The sequence below is a fragment of the Bos grunniens genome, chromosome 14 (assembly GCF_055505025.1).
Source record: "Bos grunniens cultivar Pamir isolate PY7600 chromosome 14, Bosgru_T2T1.0, whole genome shotgun sequence".
Taxonomy (NCBI): Eukaryota; Metazoa; Chordata; class Mammalia; order Artiodactyla; family Bovidae; genus Bos; species Bos grunniens.
In genome coordinates, this window is record NC_141178.1 from 28,834,497 (window position 1) to 28,840,644 (window position 6,148).

The window sequence follows — 6,148 nt, forward strand, 5'->3', positions numbered from 1 at the left end:
TCAAACTACAGCCAGTTGAACTGGGATTTCAAGTTGGTCTTTAACGTATATGATTAAATGTTTTCACCATTACAGATGAAAATTTTATATTACTGCTTGGCAACAAATATTTCTTTAAATTTTTTACTTTATATATTCAGAAATCAATAAATCAGTTAATATATTAATACATTAAGCAGACAAATGAATAAGCTTGGTGAACTATATTGGTAATCATGTGGGGCTTATTTATTTGATATATTTCTTGTTTTTTTCATATCTCACTTATATTTTTAATCTTTGTTATATATCCCTAATCCTTGATATTTTGTACATTCTATTTAGTTTCCAAAAATGATTTTTCTTTTCCTATCATGATGAGTTTTTACTACATAAATACCTTCTAATTTTACAAAAGTAGTTTTAACTGTTAGCATCTATATTCTTCTAAGAAAACAGCACTTTTTTTTAATCACAAAAGTAGAATTTTCTCAGAATAACAGTTTAAGTTCCTCTAATTTTTACAATATATTTCCTTTATTTTGAAAAATATTTAATAATTTAATATGTATTTTAGTCTGACCTCATCAGAGGGCAAATCTCAAAAGCAAATTCTATCATGTAATTTTTAAGTTCCTCAAGTATTTTTAACTCAGTATGCATCCCCACCCAACTAAGCCAGAGTATTAGAATTTCCTGAGAAAATTATTTTGCCTAAGTGCTAATTTTGGAAAAATGCTATTAAAGCAATATATATCAAATGGAAATATTAAAACATAGAATATCATATCAAGTGTCATCCCTCAGCAACTAGAAAATAATAAATATTATTCAGATTAATTTATAATTGAGAATCTCTTAAAATAAATTTAGAGTATAAAGTATATCTTGAAGCTGAGTTGAAAAAATAAGAATTCAGAAAATTATTATAAATATGGATGGAAAATTCACTAAATTTTGAATGGTAGTCTTGCACACTAATGCAATGGACAGTGGATCCTCTATTTGAACTAAACATGCATTTTTGCATTTTAATGCTGCAGTGGAGTTCCCCTAGCTCTTTACAGGACTTCAGTATTAACTCTCTCGATAAATTCCCTAGTCTTCTGGATGGTGAGATATATGGTACTTCAACAGCTTTCATGGTTGTGAGTCCACTCCCATCCCAATGGTGTTTTCTTCATTCCTTCTATTTCAGCCTTCATTTTCATAAAAGTATACATTATATACACACATAAAATATACATAATTTTATTTATATATATATATAAATACAAAATTTTTTCTACAAAATGTTTTATCTTTATAATTCATTTTTCGTCATATCTCATTTCTAAAATTTTGTAATCTTTATGTTTTTTTAAAATATTTTTTGGTAAATTCTTATTTTTCTTTGAGTATGTGTTTTGGGGACACATCACTCTGATGTGACTTCACTATGTTAGGGGAATTACTTATTAATAATTCTCATTTTCTTTTTGTTTCACACAACTTATATGAAATTCAACCACAGTTCTTTCCTATCACTCATGAGGTGAGATGAGCTCCCAAACAGGGATGATCTCATCACCACAGGGACACCTGGAAATGACTACAGACATTTTTGGTTATTATAACTGGTGGGTTGCCACTGACATCTACTGAGTAAGACTAAAAATATGGCTAAAAATTCTGCAATGCATAGGACAGTTTCCCTCAATAAACAACTGTCTGGTCCAAAATGTCAATGGTATGTCTGTAGATTGGGAAACTCTGGATCCACATTCTGATCAAGAAATAATCAAGATTCCAGAGAAGATAGCTCTAATATTGCTCCTTTTATTGTAATCATAAACTACTCAAAAATGGGTTTTCATAATTTTTGCAATTACTTTATCTTCTTCCCACATGTATTTTCATCTGTACATTTCTTTTGATTGCCCTTCATCTTCATTGTCTTTTCAATCTTAATTTTACTCCCAAGAGTCTGTTCTTAGTACAAGTAGTTATGTTAGGAATTACAATTTGCAAAGCCCCTTCCAGTCGGACCTGCTTTTATCAGATTGGCCTGCTAAGGTTTCCATAAGCATTTATGATCTTTCATTTTTGAGGTTAGGATCTATTGGAAAAAGCTGGCGTAAAAAACTAAGATCATGATGTCTGGTCTTATCACTTCACGGCAAACAGAAGAGGGAAAATTGGAAGCAGTGACAGATTTTATTTCTTGGGCTCCAAAATCACTACAAATGGTGACTGCAGCAGCCATGAAATCAAAAGATGTTTGTTCTTTGGAAGGAAAACTATGACAAACCTAGATATCATACTAAAAAGCAGAGACATCACTTTGCCAACAAATGTCCATATAGTCAAAGCTATGGTTTTTCCAGTAGTCATCTATGGATATGAGAGTTGAATCATAAAGAATGTTGAACACCGAAGAACTGGTGCTTTCGAACTGTGGTGCTGAAAAATACTCTTGAGAGTCCCCTGGACTACAAGATCAAACCAGTCAGTCCTAAAGGAAATCAACCCTTAATATTCATTGGAAGGATTGATGCTGAAGCTGAAGCTCCAATACTTTGGCCACCTGATGCAAAGAACTGACTCACTGGAAAATACTCTGATACTGGGGAAGATTGAAGGCAAAAGGAGAAGAGGGCAGCAGAGGACAAGATGGTTCGATGGTACCATCAATTCAATGAACATGAATCTGAGCATACTCCAGGAGAAGAGTCCAGGAGAAAGGAAAGGGAGCCTGGCGCACTGCAGTCCATGGGGTTGCAACAAGCTGGACATGACTTAGTGACTGCAAGGTCTCCAGTTATCAAGCCCATCAGAAGTCTCTACTTTCCTGCTACTTCCTCTTCACAGATGCTGATACATGATATACCACCTTGGTGCCCAATGTTTAACTCACATTTTCTTTTCTTAATATTGTCATGTATACATTCTCACTTAGTTTTCTTAGATGCTGTCCATGACAATTTTTAACCAATGATTCAATTTCTATATGAGCATCATTTTTCAATTATATGAATTCAAAATTCTTAAAATGATCTTGCTATTTCTTCTTGAAAATGCTTGACAATCTATACTTTGAAATTAGGTTGCTAGTTTAAATTTTTAAATTTACAGGCAACATCATGTTTCTATTTTTCTTTCAATGTCTTTTAATCTGTCCTTCATTTGTAGCTATGTCATTCTGTAGCTATGTCACTATGCCACTCTGTTTTCTTTTTCTATATATTAAATACATATTTATATATATATATATAATATATATATGTTAAATTTCTCAAAATAATTAACGTCAAAGAACCAGTAAACAATCCTGGTTTTATTTTTATCTTTTTTACCCCTCTATTTTCTTTCATTTGCTATGCTGGCCTTTCTAAATTATTAGGTTGGACCTTTTGTTCATCACCTCTTAGCTCTTTTATTCTCATTTATATGAACATAAATTTAAATTACTTCTTTTAAATAGTTCTTACTATTTAAAAGAATCCTACTAGTTTGAAAAGTTTTCATTAAATTTTAAGTTAATTTCCAAACTAATGTTATTATAGTTATAAAATTGTGATTTTGTATCCTTTCAATTAAGGGTCAGTTCTTGATTATTACATGCTTGAAAATAAGTTTATTTTATTGTGTAAGTATATATGTATATGTCTTTAGAGCAAGTTTATTACTTAAATATTTTTAAAATCCTTTGATCCTTACTAAGCTATTTATTCTACCAATGGTTCCAGAGAAAATTTTAAATTTCCACACATAAAGGTGGATTTGTCAATTTTTGTACTCTTTTGCAAAGTTTTGTCTTCCATAATTTGTGGTTATTTTTTATGCTTTTATAAAATTTTAAATTGTATTATGCTTTTTGGTGAAGTTTTAAATGTAGTTTCTTACTGTATTAAACTCTTTTCATTAAGCAGGCACTCTCTGTATCACTTTAAATGCCTTTATCCACAATATCTCTTTTTCTCATTATTAGTGTCTGCCTTGTATATATATATATATATTTCCATTCTTTAACTTATATTCTACCATCCATATGGGGAAATTCTAACATCTAAACTCCTTGCAGACTAAATTTCCTTTGTCCTGTTTATAGTAACTTGTTTCCCCATGTTTTTTTTAATATAAATTTATTTTAATTGGAGGTTAATTACTTTACAATATTGTATTGGTTTTGCCATACATCAACATGAATCCACCATGTGTGTCCATGTGCTCCCCATCCTGAACTCCCCTCTCACCTCCCACCCCGTACCATCCCTCTGGGTCGTCCCAGTGCTCCAGCCCCAAGCATCCTGTATCATGCATCAAACCTGGACTGGTGATTCGTTTCATATATGATATGAAATCACATTTGATGTTAATGTCAAGGATCATAGGGGCTTGAACAGATCTGTGTTTTTCTAGAGAGGATTTGCTCTAGCATTATTTAGGTGCATGTGCTTACTACCAACCTGAAACTAGTTTCTCAGATAGACCACTCAGGTAGAATAATATTAAACCTTACACCAGTGTGAATGCAGCATACAAATTACAGATTTCTAAAGGAATATTTCATTGCCACCATTTTTTTTTTATAGACCTGAGTTTGAAAAGGTTATCTCCCTTTCTCAGAGTGCCAAGATTTTTCTGCTCACTCTTTCACTGATGCTTTGTCCATTCAAGGTTCATACTGACAAAAAAGTCTCCACCATTAGTTCACCCAAGATCATTTCTTGTCTGTGTGAATATTAAAGCACAATCCTGAGGGTTTTGGCAAAGAACCTTACATCCACTAGGGTCTAAACATTATTTTTCCAGTTTGGAAACCTGATTCTGGTTTGCTTTTGATCTGTGACCATTTCACTTACTTTACTGCAAGTTTACCTAAAAGGGATGTGAGACTATGCCCAGAATTTTTGGTGTTCTACAGTTGGATACTTTGTCAGTTAACATAATTCATTCAAATTACTATGGAATTAATATTACCTAGAATGTCTTACCAGCCTCTTCCATTTATTAATTCTTCAGAGAATTTTTGGAAATACTTAACTATTTTTATCTTCCTCTGGATGATACTCTGCTGTACTTTGCATAGGACCTCACATATTAGAAATTTCTGAATCAGCCTTAGTGGAGATGCATCACAGCCTATTAGGGCATAAAGTTGCTTCACACTTCCAAAGGAGTCCATTTAAGTCTTTGCTATTTCCAAACCATCCACAATGCAATCCTATAGGAAATATTTCTATATGTTTCTAGGTATTCCTTATGAATGCACACCCTATTTGTCCATCTTCAGTTTTTTGGTTTTTTTTTCCTCCTTCTATCAGAACTCACTTTGGAATGCTTCACACTGTTACAGAGTTAATATACAATAATTTTAATAGCACCCTTGACCAAAGGATTTTTTCCTACCTGTTTGGATGAAGCTTTTCCTCACCTAAATCTAAATATCTTTATATCATCATATGTATTGGAATAGCAAGCACTAATTTAAAAGTCACACCATAAAAGAAGTCCACTTACATACTTGGCCCTCAAGAATACCTTTCAATAGTATATTGATTTACATCATTTAAAAAGTACTACTTCAGGTGAAGTAGTCCACTGGTGAAGCGTCCACTTGCCAATGCAGAGGACATGGGTTTGATCCCTGATCCGGGAAGATCCCACATGCCACGGGGCAACTAAGCCATGTGCCGTAACTACTGAGCCTGCGCTCTATAGCCCACAAGCAGCAACTACTGGAACCCGTGAACCCTGGTGCCCCTGCTCCACAACAAGAAAAGCCACCCCAATGAGGAGCCCACAAACTACAACTATAGTAGACCCCCCTCATGACAACTAGAGAAAAGCCCAGGCAGCAACAAAGATCCAGCACAGATGCAAATAAATAAATATTTTTTCAAAGTACTGCTTCTCATATATTCTATTGTTCTCACTTCCTACAACAGTTATTTTCCTAACTCCTTTCCACCCCTACTGCATACTTTCAGCAAATAAAAGTTAAGTCACTCAGTCATGTCCAACTCTTTGCGACCCCGTGGACTGTAGCCCACCAGGCTCCTCCATACATGGGATTCTCCAGGCAAGAATACTGGAGTGGGTTGCCATTTCCTTCTCCAGGGGATCTGCCTGACCCAGGGATTGAACCCAGGTCTCCCGCATTAGAGGCAGATGCTTTAACCTCTGA